The 13,822-nt window shown below is 33.4% G+C and overlaps 1 pseudogene; it reads left to right on the forward strand.

Annotated features, from left to right (window-relative positions):
• The first annotated feature begins 6,850 nt into the window (after window positions 1–6,850).
• LOC110646689 (NADPH-dependent aldo-keto reductase, chloroplastic-like) lies at window positions 6,851–9,554 on the forward strand (annotated as a pseudogene).
• Window positions 9,555–13,822: the final 4,268 nt, after the last annotated feature.

Consider the following 13,822-nt stretch of genomic DNA (forward strand, 5'->3'; position numbering starts at 1 on the left):
CAATACACAACCTCAATGACCCATCCTTCTTTCTCACAGATAGAATAGGAGCACCCCAGGGTGAAGTGCTCGGACGTATGAAACCCTTGTCCAAAAGCTCCTGTAGTTGCTCCTTTAGCTCTTTCAATTCTGCTGGTGTCATCCTGTAAGGCGGCATTGAAATGGGGTTCGTACCCGGCACAACATCAATGCAAAACTCTATTTCCCTTCCTGGTGGCAACCCTGGAAGCTCCTCAGGGAAAACATCCATGAATTCTCTGACAACAGGAACATTTTCTATGTTGACACCTTCTACAGATGTATCTCTCACCAATGCCAAATACCCTTGACATCCACGCCTCAATATTTTTCTAGCACTGATTGCTGACACCAAATTATATGGAGCCACGCCTCACATCATCAAAACTAAATTCTTCCACACCAGGTATGTGGAAATACACCTTTTTATTCCTGCAGTCTAAAGTGGCATAATGAGTTGCCAACCAATCCATTCCCAGAATTACATCGAAATCTATCACTGGTAGAGGAACCAAGTCTGCTGGGAGGATCTTTCCATCCACTACTACTGGGCTACCCGGAAAAACCATATCTACATCTATGTTGTCACTAAGTGGGGTAGCTACCGACAAAGGACATTCTAGAGTTGTAGGGTTTCTACCCAATCTCATGGCAAACAAAGGGGAGACAAATGAGTGCGTAGCACCCGGATCTATTAAAACACGAGCCTCATAGGAACAGACCAGAAGAATACCTGCCACAACTGCATTTGAAGCTTGAGCATCCTGATGGGTCAGGGTGAAAACCCGAGCTTGACCCCTACCCTGAGTGGCAGAACCCTGATACTGACTTCTACCTCCTGATCTGCCTCCAAATCCACGTCCCCCTTGTCCTCACGTTGGCCATCGAATCGATCGCCTGCCATGCTGGAAGCACCCGGATACAACTGACGAGGAACATTTGCAACAGAACCCTGTGACCCCATCTGTGGCTCGCTGAACACGAGGCATTCCCTAGCAAGTGACCTGGTTGGCCACACCTGAAGCATACTCCTGAACCCATCATACAAGGTCCTGAATGTCCTCTTCCACACTGTGCACAAGGTGCTAAGGAAGATCCTGAACCAGACCCAGAACTGCTATACCCCGAACTGTGACCACTGCTGGATCCGTACCCTGGTCTGAACCCTCGGGATTTGTGTCTAAAACCACTTCTCTTATTCTTACTTCTTCCTCTGTAATTAGTTTGGCCACCACTATCCAGAGTATCCATGTGGGGAACACCTGAAGAACCCTCTGCTTTGTTTTTCTTTGCTCTTCCGCTGTCATCCACAACATAGCTAATCTCTATCTGTCTGGCTCGATCAACTACTACATCAAAAGACTGATCAGACATCATGGCTAGGTTTGCATACCTCCTGTCTAGCCCCTTTAGGAATCTCTTCACCTTCATAGTTTCTGTAGATACTGCTGTAGGGGCATATCTGCTCAACTCTAGAAATTCTGTAGCATACTCATCTACAGACCTGCCATTTTGCCTTAAGGCCTCAAAGGCTCACTGCTTTTGATCCCTGAAACTTTCTGGCACAAACCGATTGATGAACAGTTCCACAAACTGAGTCCACGACAAACCCTCCATCCGAGGTAATATGTAGTCATTCATCCATTGTCTAGGCATAGGCCCCATGACATGCTGCATACACTCTATAAGTCTTATATCAGTCAACTGTAATTCTGTTCCTGCCTGTCTACAGGAATCTAAAAATCGATATGCATCGTCTGACACATCATAAGTACCAAGCACCAACTTCTTGAAATTTATGATCTGTTTGTAAGTTTCCCCTCTTGGTGCGGTGGACTGCTGCTGCTGTGGAGGGTGGACCATATACTGCGCCATCATGTCGATGGTTCTCTGTAACCCAGCTAGAGTAGCTGCCATGGGATCCATGGGACCCTGTGCCATAAAAGATTGATCCTGAACTGTTGGCAGCTGCTCTTCTACTTGAGCAGCTCTAGGCCTCCTACCCCGCCTCCTCGGGGTAGGCGCCTCATCCTGTGCTGACACCTCGTCAGGCACATGCAGTTACAGTGCGATGGCGGCTCTCACCTTCTACGCATTTTCCTGAAATTCAACAGCATTAGCCCACAAAATTCAAAACTGCACATTACATAGCTCTATAGACTCATGTTTACACACAATATATAAAGCAGAAACTAGAAGCAAAGATGACAATGCAAGACGAATGTGGACCCTATTTTCCGCATGTGACTCCTAGTAGACTCTTCCCAACACTTTAGACAAACAATCCCTAAGAATCTGGAGCCTAAGCTCTGATACCACATTTGTCACGACCCAACCTATGGGCCTGACCGACACTAGGACCTGGGCCAGCCTAAAGCCCCCGAGGCCTGTAGTAAGCCTAACTATTCATTAACCCAACTCTAAGGCCCATTTGGGCCCAATTTCAAGAAATCAACCGGACAGAGTCCGGCCATAAAATGGACCTACCAACGGGGAGTTTTTGACTCACCCGACCTGTAAACACAGTAAATACTCAATTGGGGAGCTCAGCTCACCCTCCACATACTCATATCATCATAAAAACATATGGGGGCTCGGCTCCCTCATCCAGTCCATCAAACATGCATATCATTATACGTTTACAGGTCCAACATGGTAATAATATTACAGACCAAAATCAAATAAATACTTCTAACACATGCGAAAATTCTAGGAGTAAATTAAATTACACAAATATTGATAAACAACCTGTGAAGGAGAAAAGCAGGTTAACCACAATAAAATCCTCCTGTAGCCTGAAAAAATATTGAACAGGAGTGAGCGTTCGACTTAGAGAGTAAAATATCAATTTTAACCATAATCTCTATAACTATCTAAAACTAATGCACCCTGTAGAGTGAAATGAAACACCAACAATAATTTCACATCATAACATCAAAAAGGTAATTTGGAGCACTCATGCACCCAGCAATATCAACCATATATATATATGGGAGCTGATCCCCTATACAGCTCTCTTAATTCCAACTGTGCCAGCGAAGAACTCAGCTCGGACTTCCACTTAATAACCAAATCGAGATCCCAGCGAAGAACTCAAGCTGTGTCTACCCCGAAGGACCGGGTCCCAGCGAAGATCTCAAGCTGTGTCTACCCGTCCTATCCATAGTCCACACCACATCACACGCACGCCAACGCACGCACACTGCTCCAAATTACCACAACAACATACCTGGCACTTTCATAGTTATGAATGCAACATAAATCGTGCCTAAAGTTTATCTACATAGATATATGCATATAAGTGATGCATGGGCATGCTTGAACATATAATAATAGTGAAATTACAATTAAAATTAATATTTTACTCACAGACTTGACAACGGTCATTGTGGCAGCTGGGCAGAGGAAGAAGGCTGTCCCGACTCACCTTTGCCGATTCTGACTCCGGGAACGCGCTCGGGACGTCTGACAATGGGGGGGTAGCCAAAACCTCGATCCACTTTGGAGACTTTTTCGGTAACGGGTCTGTCTGGCCGGAAATTCACAGACCCGGTCAACTATCGAATTTCCGCGAAGTGAGGATACCTACACGAAGCCCACAACACGGGGGTTAGTACATAAATTTTTCAGAATTTTCTAAGCTCATTTAATGCTCGGAAAGACACTGCGAAGTTCCGTGGGACCCACCAAAAAGGGTGTCAGAAAAATTCAAAATTTATGTCGCTGCGAAGCTCTCGACGAGTGGAGCGCTCTGGTACTCTCGGTTTTCTCGTGGGGTTCACGGTTTGCGAGAAATCTAGCCCGAAAGTCAAAATGGGCCAAAACTTCCCGGGCAAAAATTGGACAAACTGCTCGATGGATTTCGGTGTTCTTGGTGTCTATGGAAAGCTCTCGATGAGTAGATGAGTTTAAACACAAGACCCGGTCCGATTGGTGGCCGGATCGGTCGGATTTTGGCCATGAAGACGAACGGTCGCGCGTGCATCCCTCCACTTCGGGCGTCGTTTTTCGGCGTTCTAGGCAGCGGCCGATCGTGGGGGAGGGGTGAGGTGGCGCGCCGACGAGCTGGGGTGGCAGGGGAGGTGGCGGCGCGGCAAGGGGAGGAGGGAGGAAAGAGAAAAAGAGAGAGAAAGGGAGAGGGGTCGGACGCGCGCGGGGAGGGGGAGGAAAAAGAAGAAGAACGGTCTGATCCGACCGGTCTGATCCGGTCCAGTTTGATTCGGCCGGTTCGATTCAGGATACAAAATTTTAAATTTTTACTCTGCCTCGGGACCGAAAACGAGGCCCAAAAATTCCGAAAAAATTCCAGAAAACTCAGAAAAATTCGTAGACTTCAAATATATTTTTAGTTTTGCCACGTGGTCTTTAAATAAATTTTTAAAAATCATCAAAGTTTATATTTTCAAAAAATCGAACCCGATTTTTAAAATCCAAAAAATCTCAAATAATTTCTTAAAATTTAAATAAAATTAAAATATCAATAATACTCATAAAATAATAAAATTTAAAATTTTGGGGTGTTACATCTATTTAGTCACACTTCCTTCATAACAATTGCTCCTCTATGTTTAAACTTGAATTTCAGTTTTTGAATCACTGAATTTGGGATTATAGAACTCAAGTTATTGTCAAAATACCAAAGGAATAGTATTTTGGGACAATTTCTGGGTTGACAGTTTTAGTGACCAAACTTGTGCTAACAATTTGATTTGGTTAAAGGCAAAATTGGGTTAAGTGGTCTTCATGAAAAGTGTAGCCCTATGTCTAAGCTTCTCATTGATGAAATTTTAGGTCATTTGGACCAGTATAGAGAGAGTTATGACCAAATGAACACGTACTGTTCATTTGGTCATTTTCTGGGTTGGCAGTGTTTGGTCATACGGGTTTGGGCAGAGAATTGATCATGATTTTGATAGAATTTGGGCAAGGTTTCTTCTTGAAAAATGAAGGTTTGGATGTCCCAAAATACCTCCAATTGGCCTCATACCAATTGGAGTCACACATTATCAGATAGGAATCAACAAACACACTGGACTCATTGAGTCCCAACCTACAAATATTTGACACTCCCAAAATTTAATCTCCTCTTTCTCCAAACTCCAAATAAGCATACATGTCACTTCTAGTATCATCAATCTCAACACAATTAGGTCAAATTCAAAAATGTCACAAAATCCCCACTTTCAAGTGTACAACCCTAATTTCAAACATCAAATTCACATATATAACCATGAAATCAATTTCCACATATCATACCTTATTAATTAACTTCCCTAACTAAATTAAAACCAACAAAATCCATCATTTTCATGGTTCCTCTAGGGCTGCTGAATTCAAGGGTTTCTTTCCCAAATTTTTCTTTTTAATTTCATGTAAATCTTCACTTAGTTTAGCATGATTTTCATGATTAAAGAAGAGATTAAGAGTTTTGAGCACTAACCTTTTTGGGTGTCTTGCCAAACTTCAATTTTTTTTTTACTTCTTTTTGGTATCTATAGCTTTCTTAGGGTGTAGGGAGTATTTTTTGTAAAGGGAGCTATGAGTTTTGGTGTGTGGAAGGTTGGAAAATCAAGCTTCAAAGCTTGACAAAAATGGTGGAGAGGGAGCACAAGGGTGGACGGCAAGAGAGAGGGAGAGTGGGGAAGAAGATGGAGAGAAAAGTAGGTGGGTTTTGTCTCTTGTACTATATATATTTATATTTTTATTGTACTTAATTTTGTTTTAAATTTTCATAAGCTTATTTTTCTTTTCTTTAAATGCCATACGTCTTTTTATTTTCCTTTCTTTTCTTTTCTTTCCTTTTCTTTTCTTTCTCTTCCCATTTTTCAAATTCAAATTCATAAAATTAATTTATGTTAATTATTCTATTTCCAAATTTTAATTTGACATTTAAGTCAAAATTCACCTCTATGGGTAAAATGACCAAAATGTATTTCATGGTGCTCATCGAGTTATTTTTATTATTTTATACCAATTTATAAATTTTCTAAACTTTAATTTATTTTTCTCAAATTTTTTCCTATATTTTTTTAATATTTATTTCATTAATTTATGTCTCCTCACTATAGTTTAAGTGTAATTCCAAACATCCTAACTGTCCGAACAGACATTAGTCGTCGGAACAGTAAAATGTACGGACTACCTACGGTGAGGGCGTTACACATCAGTTGAGATGCAATATTATCCTAATAGGTATATAGCAAACGAGCTCTAGAAGTAGGCACTGGTCCCACAGTTTATTTGTAAAGTATGAAAATTACATTATTTAAAATGAGAGTTGACCCATCATGTGTGAGTGAGAGATATTAGAAATATGATTTGAGCCACCCAAGTGGATTAACTTGGATTCATTAAACTTAAAATCATAACCAAGAATAATTGTATGAAAATTCATGTACATTGCCAAAAGTTGGTAAAATCCAAAAGTCATGTACATTGGTCAAAAGATGCAACTACATGAAGAGATGCAATAGTTACATGCATGAAGTGATACAACTTTTGGCCAAAAAGTGTCATGACTTATAAATAGCCAAGCTTTTTATTCATTAGTGAGGTAAGAGAAACATATACAGAAGTGTTATGGAAATGATTGTACATTGGCATTACTCTTAACTCTTTAAAAAACTCTCTTTTAATTAATTTGTAGAGTAATTGGTTTCTGTAAATAAGGTGCATATCTAAACTGTAAACTAATCTATATAGTTCATATTATTCATGTAATTATATGGTAGACTAGTGAAATAAATATGGTGGAAATCCTAGGCTTATATGAACATGGGTTAGGATCTATAAGTTGGGTTCTTTAATTTTTCTTCACATTCATTGTTACTAAATGAGATATTCTTTTTTGGAGATACACTGGCCAATAAGCATGAAGAAAGCTTCAGTTGGCGTTAAGCTTGAGAACCTTACACATACTGACATACCCAGTATATGGCGAGCAATGGAGTCACTTCATGATTTTGGCAAGGCGTGAGTTATTGGAATTAGTAATTTCACTGCAAAGAAGCTCAGAGATTGATGGATGCTGAATCCACCAAAAATTAAATTAACTGAAATTACCAGTAATAAAATATTTTCTGCAGTAAGTGGTAATCCAGGTCGAATCCTAGAGACTGAATTACTAAATTTGATGCATTTGTGTAATAGGAAAATAAAAGGTGGGGAGGGGGGGGGAGAGGGGTTGTAACACTAAATCAGAAGAAATCACGTTCAGAAATTAAAGAACTAAATTTAAATATGAAACTCTCAAATTAAATAAACTTCAGTCCAAGGTAATTTACATTCCTATGCATGACTCGATCATTGATAAAAGAAATACAATTATCTCTTATTGAATACTTAACGTAGATTTACCAAACAGCGAGGTAAAACCCCTGACTTCCCTGTACTCATCAATTCGAGCCCAACACTTTTGTTAACTCTAATTATTAACTGAATTGATATTAAGCAATCCTCATCAAATTAATAACTGCTTTAAGAATAGGAAGTAGTTAAGCTGAACAATGATTTATAAAGTATAAATCATTTAATTCACCCTATTATTTCCTTAGGTTATTATTGAAAACTTAGATCATAATCAATAAAACCTAATTGCTACTCACATTCAATCTTACACAACAATTACGGATTATGAAGATGAACTAGCAATTGATCTCATCAAATAATTAACTAATAGGCTTTTTTAGCAAATCATTCAATAGATCAAAAATAATGAAATTAAGAAACAATAGCTATTCAAAAAAACATATTTAAATTAAGAACCTGGTCTCACAAATCATGCATAAGAACTAGAATCCTTTGAACTAAATTTAGAAACTTAGCCACTCATCATGGCTTACAAAAGAAAAATAAAATGGAAAAATCTAAAACTATGGACATGAATGGAGAATGAAGGTGTTGAAGATGTCGAAGCAGCTGAATGGATCCCTCTCTGCTGCTGCTGCCAAAGATAGTCTTTATAATCCAAAACCTAATCCACAAACTTGGAAAACTTTTGAATTTTGAAAAGATAGATTCTCTACTATGCAATCACGGCTAATTTTCAGTCTCTTCCCTTGCGATTCTGCCTTTGACTTCTTCAAGAAAGTTGTAGCTCTACTTCTTAGCTTTCCAACGGGTACTCATTTGCCTAAATCGGAGGTCTACAGCCCAAGTTATGGGCCAAAAACCGAAATAGGTTCTGTCAGGCGATTCAGCCCATAATGACAATTTCATTGTCATTTTTGACAATTAAAATGGCCTTATCTCCCTTCCAGCCCTTCACAACAATTATAGAGGTGGTTCTTAAGGTTCAATTGGGCTTGGATTTGCTTCATTTGGACCTCCGGAGCTCCAGATATAAAATAAATCCCAAGACTAGTTGTGACACATTAAGAGTGGGCTTTTGTAATAGATATATAGCTCATTTTGACAATCTTTGAGACTGATTTGGGCTTTGGTCCATCTTTGTCATTTGTAGTGCTCTGACTTAGCTTTTCAATGAATTAAACAGCACTCAATTTGGAGACCCAAAACTTTAGAAACACCTGAAAAATACAGCAAAAGTCCAATTAATACAAATGCGAAAATTTCTCCATTTAACACAATTATTCCAACAACTCTCTAAAAATATGCCTAATTGATAATTATACTTTTAATCAACTGAATTAAGCATAAAAATACACTAGAAACACTAAATGTGATAGGAGTAAAATTAATAATTATGCACTTATCAAAGATCTACTAGCAGTTGCTCGAATTACTCCTGCTATTAACGAAGTGGAGATCACCCCGTACGGCAGCACCAAAGCTTCATGGATATTGTAAATCCAAGGTAATTAATTTAGGTGTGAGTATTCAAAAATAGAGGTGGTTTGTTGTTATTTTTTATTCTTTAGTTACTTCTATTGAAGAAATTGGCTCCTGTAGATGTGTTGTGTTGAATGAATATGCAAACCCTTTTCAGAAAGTGGTGTTCTATTTTTTCCAGGTGCACTCGCCACTAGGTTCTGCAAGAACAAGAACTATCAAGACTCAGGTTCTCAAGGTTCTAACTCTTACAACAGTTGCTGAGAAATTAGGCAAGACTCTTGCACAAGTGGCTCTTCATTGGGGACTACAAATGGGTCACAATATACTGCCTAAGAGCATCAATAAGGCAAGGATCAAGGAAAACTTTGGCATTTTTTACTAGTCTAATCCTGAAGACTTATTTGCCAAGTTTTCTGAAATTGGGCAGGTAAGTACTGGTGGTTCTCTCTAAACTCTACTTCAGTATAAAGAGCAATTGTTAAAATTGTTAAGACTACCTTAACAACAAGTTCCATTATTTCACAAACCATTTGATGTATTGTCGGATTTTTTAAAGTTTGCATATTTTTTATAGTGTGATTGATATGCAAGTGAACTGATCATCAACTCTTCAATTCTACTTTTGATTGATTGACATGACAGTTTTAATCATGCAGAGGAGGCTATTAACAGGCAGAGGATTTATTGATAAGAGTTATGGCTTTTACAAGACAGTGGAAGAACTTTGGGACGGTGAACTATGAGCAGCCATATCTTTCCTTTTCTAGCTTCTATCCTGCATTCTCAAATTTCAAATATTAATCTTGCCTGCAATTTGAGACTGTACTCAATAAACAGATTGATAAAGCTAGACCAGAGGAACTTAGAACAGAAATCATGAGCAACTTTTTACCATCATTTAAGGTTTACTAGAGTTTTCTTATTTAAAAATGTTGTATCATTGTCTGTTTGTTTGCTGTTATTGCTATGAGTTCCGATCAAAACTAATAAATCCTCTCTATTGCCTTGTGGAATGATCTATAATGAGTCTTCTCTTTTCAGAATAAGTTGAAAATTTAGTAGCCTAGTTGTATAAAGCATATTGTAGACAAAATTGAGCAGAGCACAATGTAATCTCATTTTGCTGTGGTGTTCACCGAACATTGTTGGAAAATAATTGAAGAAATTTATTGTTGATAAATTCATCCCACTATCACACTGAAATTATTAGATTTTAAGTTTTGAATTTTTATTAATATTTCACATTGATTTGGTTTGGGATAAGGTAATGTGCTTTTATATAGCCTTGGATACTCTTCTCCCTTGGACTGTTTTTAAGGGAGTAATTTAACTCCCACTTATTTTCTTAAGATGGTCTAACCCATTTTCTTAAGATAGTATAAAAGCCTTCCTAATTAATGTTTGGGCCTCTCATATGTATGACTTTGAAAACTTCTTTCCTTTAAGTTGACTTTTGAAAAGAGTTAGATCCAATATATTTTCTTAAGAGTTTATAAATTTGTCAAAGAATTCAACAATAGGCAAACCCAATAAAAATGAGTATAATCATCGATAAAACAACATATATTATTTTATTATGGTCACATACATATAAACTACTTAATATTTTTATGAATTGTTGATCTCTTTATACAATAGTTATTTCCCATGATGTCTTCATTATTAATGTTAACGTTTATGTTACTTGAAAAACTACTTTTTATGATAATATAATGAAATCAATGTAAATCTTATTCCACTAATGATAAATAAAAATAAAAAAATAATAATAAGTCAAGTTATTTAAGTATATCATTTTTTGTCCTACATTAATTTAAGATAAAATATTTATATTATATATAAAATTTGAATAAATTTTCTTCCTTCAATGCTTTTTTATAGTAAATCACATGTATCCCCTTGTCTATTAAATTAAGTCTAATCATGTTTGCAACAGGAGACCTATTATGGGAGTTGTTTACATGGATTAAATACTCAATCTTATTTAAGGGATATAAAATTTTTTACCACTCATAAAAGCATTAAGAATGTAGGAATTTGAGAGAATTTCTTAATATATGAGTCTCATGCATGCGATTTCTAATTCACTAAAACTTTTAAAATGAAAATGTGCGCTATCATTTTTTCAAAGAACAGAAACCCCTTCTTTGCTGATAGCATTTCAAACGAATTAACAGCTGAGATTTAATATTATTTATTTGATAGCATAAAAGTACTCCCAGCTAACCTATGTTCACTTGTGAGGCATGAGATTGAGGATTGTAATGTCTGTACTGAAGCTAAATACAAGAAGTTCGTTGTTTACACTCGATTTATTATGGATTTAAAATAATATGTAATAAAATTTATATATAAAATGTATGAGATATATATGAATTTGAGGGTTATCATATTTACATTAAAGAGAAATTCATATATAGTATCAATTTATTATGAATTTAAAATATTATTATTTATATATAAAAATATGATGGGATGGAATTAGAATTAATCTTTGGGAGGCCAAAAATAAGTATTATAAAGAAATTAAATGAAATCTTAATAAAAATATAAAAATTAAAATAGAAATATATAATATTAAGATATCAAAAATTAAATAATATAAAAAATATTAATAAAATTTAAATAGAAGTGCAAAGGCCATAATAGAAATAAAAATATTAAAGGGGTAATTAGTAATTTTTTAAAAAATATATTAAATTTTATAGATAAAATTTTAAATTTAAAAATTTTAGGAGACAAACAGTAAATTTTTTTAAAGAAAATTGTTAAAATTTATAGGTAAAATTTTAATTTTAAAAACTTTTGAGGTAGCACATAGCAAGTTCTTAAAAAGTCATTAAAATTTATAGATAAAATTATAATTTTGAAAACTTTTGAGGGAGCCATAGCTCCGGCCTACAACAAAGTAACCCTTTAAAAATATACGCATATTTATAGGACCTGTCTAAGTAAGGTGATGTGACAATAGATCAAGATTTCGCTGTCACTTCCCAGAAAAAGTAATATTTGTGTTTTTGAAAATGGTAATGTAACTGTTTTAAAAATATAAATATATACATTTTTGGGTGGCAAATTGCCAAAAAGGGCTTAGCAGCGTTGTTTGTTTCATTGCTTAATAGTGATCAAATTTGTAGGCGACATATCTAGCAATTGCTTTATATTTGAGTAATTGAATATAAAAAATTAAATGTTTAATTTTTAATTATAATTATAATTTAAAATTAATTTAAAAAATTTTAAAATTTATTCATTAACGCGTTAAACATTAATATAGAACTATCAAATATATTAAAAAGATTTTTTTATTTTGATAATTAGATTGATTAATTATTTTAAAAATTATAACTATATCAATTAAAAAAATAAAATAAACTAATTCGAAACATTTACAAATAGATTTCTATAGATTTAGTTAATTAAGTGAGAGGACTAAAATATTTTTTAATACACTTATATGAAAATTAATTAGGTTATGGAAGACAAATGTGCTCCAATCACTTATGATAACGGATCAACTCAAATTATTAATTTATATATATATAAATAGAAATTATTATATACATTTGGAAAAAAAATATCAAAATAATAATATAAATTATTTTGTAAAATAATTACATGGTTGACCTTTCACAATCAAAAATTAAAACTATGGGTTTTTATCAATCTTTCAAATGTTATGACAATGACACCTAAAAATCAACAATCACAAATTATTGTATACAAATTGTTACCTCCGTTCCTTTAACAGCTATATGGTGATTAAAAAAATAATTAAATGATTTAAATTATAATAAAATTTTATATAATGTAATTAAATTATTATTTATTTTATATAATTAAATAAAAAAAATATAAAATAATTATAAAAAATTATAAAAATAATTATTATACTTTTTATCAAGTAAATAGATATTATTATATATGTTTTGAAAATATATATATTAAAATCATATCTTAGCACAATGTATCTTTCTTTAATACCCCATATCCAAGCTAATTCATCGTTGATACATTTAACGACGGTTTATTTGTCGCTAAATCAATAAATATTTTTAATTTTTAAATATTATTATAATTAATATAATTTTAAATTTTAATTATAATAGTAATTTTATTTATACCAAAAGCCCTATTATAATTTCTAATTTTGTAATTCTATAATTATAATCTTATTAGTATTATAAATTTATTAAAAATTATTTAATTTATTATAATAAAATTGATAAAAAAAAAACTTTAAACACCGCAATGTCACTTTTAGTAGTTTAATTTTTTTAATTGTTCTAAATATGTAAAACACACACACATATATATATATATAATTATCATTAATTATTTAATTAAATAAAAATATTTACGTTTATATTAATAGATATAAAATTCTAATTCTATTTAGTGACAACTATCTTATTTTTTACAAATTTATAGTTATTTTTGTCTAAAAGAAAATATTAGTAGTGAATAAGTTTTAAATAAATATTAAAATCGAGGATTTTGATTTTAATCCTATTAAGTATAACAATTACTTTATTGATTACAAATTTATGGTAGTTTTTCTAGAAAATTTATTGATATTATTAAAATATTACTTTAATCAAATTTAGAATATATATATATATATATATATATATATATATATATATATATATAATTTTTCATTTATTTAGTTCATTAAAATGGAAAATAAAACATTTTATTTTTTGAAATTATTTCAGATATAAAAAATTCAAAAGATTATTTTTATTGAAAACGTCAAAAATTAGAATTTCAATTTGAATTTTCACTAATTTAGGCAAATACAATAAAACCAACACTAATTTATAATTTTAGTAAAATTAATCAAATGAAAAACTTAAATAAAATTGAAATTTTTTTTTATTAATTAGGCCTATTTTCACATGAATTATAATTTTATTATGTCAATAAAATATTATAATCTATAAATTTCTTAAAAAATTACAAAAAATACTAATCATAAAAATCATTTATATAAATTTTGATTTTTATA

The sequence above is a fragment of the Hevea brasiliensis genome, chromosome 3 (genome assembly GCF_030052815.1).
Source record: "Hevea brasiliensis isolate MT/VB/25A 57/8 chromosome 3, ASM3005281v1, whole genome shotgun sequence".
NCBI lineage: Eukaryota > Viridiplantae > Streptophyta > Magnoliopsida > Malpighiales > Euphorbiaceae > Hevea > Hevea brasiliensis.